We start from the raw sequence: 1,493 nt of genomic DNA, 5'->3' as shown, positions 1-1,493 counted from the left end.
ATTCATACAAGAATGAAATATGTTAAAGAGATGAATAAAATATTGATGCAAAATTAACACATTAATTGTAGACCTGTAACACGCAATTGAAATACATTTCATTCATATATGGAAATTTCTAAAAATAATGAATATGTCTAGTTTTAACACTGGTATATATATATCTATATCTTTGATGTGACAGGTAGAGTAAGCATGATGATAAACATCATTTGTACAATGATTATAGAACAGATGACTACTCATTTAAAGATGAAAATGTAATATATTTTAGGACGTTTGTACATTACAACATTCTAATTCAATAATGTATACATGTTTACATGGAAAGCCGGGATAACTTAAAGGGTCATTACCGGAAGCCGTTCGGCAAGCTCGAAAGCTTATTGGAATTCCAGGCTGATTCCACTCTTGACTGTGCCAGGCCAGAGTCGGACTGTCCCCTCCAATACTCCAAGGAATTCCATGACAGCAAGGAGCACCCCCTGGTCACGAGAGGGACTCGTAGAGACAAGCCAACCAGCGACAAGAACAGCAAATTAACCGACCGACTCAGAGCCAGGCGGTGTTCTTCCTGGCAACCTCCTATCCTCTCTTAATGTAAACCGAAAAGCAACAGTAAACAAAGTCGGATATAGACAACGAGTCGACAGCGAACACATAAATGGCAGACCACGTGTACTCCACTCGGGCACGTGGAGAATAAAACTAGCCCGCCGAAAAAGACACAAAATCAGTTAAACAATCAAGTTCTTATCACAATGAAAGATGGCAAAGGCACGCAAGCTGAGCAGATATGAGACAAAACTATGAAATAAAACAGCCAAACCACAAAGTTTTCAGTGGAAAAAAACAGAAAGAGGAAGGTAGATAACTCTGTGTTTTGTCAGGATATGGGACATGTGATGGTAGGGAGTCGGGTCAATTTAATATTTTATTCCTTAGGCGACAATGATGGGTTTAGGTAGTGTATTCACATACTAAATTTATGACACTTATTACTGAAATATGAATATATATTCAGTAAACCGCATCATGTTGCTTGGTTTTTGTTTTTAGCGTCCTAACAACAGCTATGATCATTGTGCCAAATATTGTTATTAGTGTTAAGTTGTCGCATACTGAAGATGTCGAATTGAAATCATGCTGGTTAAGTGTGATGATTAGTTTCCCAGCACGTTATATTATTTACATAAATCCACATCTCTTATGTTGGTGAATAAAGCAAGATATCTTAACACTTCCGGGCTATCTGATCTCATTATTTTTTTTTTGTAGTTTTCTGCGCTTTTTTTTAAGAGTTTATTACAAATCAGTTGTTTTTCTTCTTCTCTATATTCGTCGAATCAAATTACAGATATTTTAATACTTTGGGATCTTTTTATCTATGTACACGTTATTTTACCTGAATGACAATTAGAAAAAAAGACCTGTTTCAAATTAATCAATGTTAAAACAACAAATGGAAACTTTTGTTGGATTTGTTTAATGTG

The sequence above is a fragment of the Pecten maximus genome, chromosome 14 (genome assembly GCF_902652985.1).
Source record: "Pecten maximus chromosome 14, xPecMax1.1, whole genome shotgun sequence".
NCBI classification, from domain to species: domain Eukaryota; kingdom Metazoa; phylum Mollusca; class Bivalvia; order Pectinida; family Pectinidae; genus Pecten; species Pecten maximus.
Note: the sequence above shows the minus strand (reverse complement) of the source record.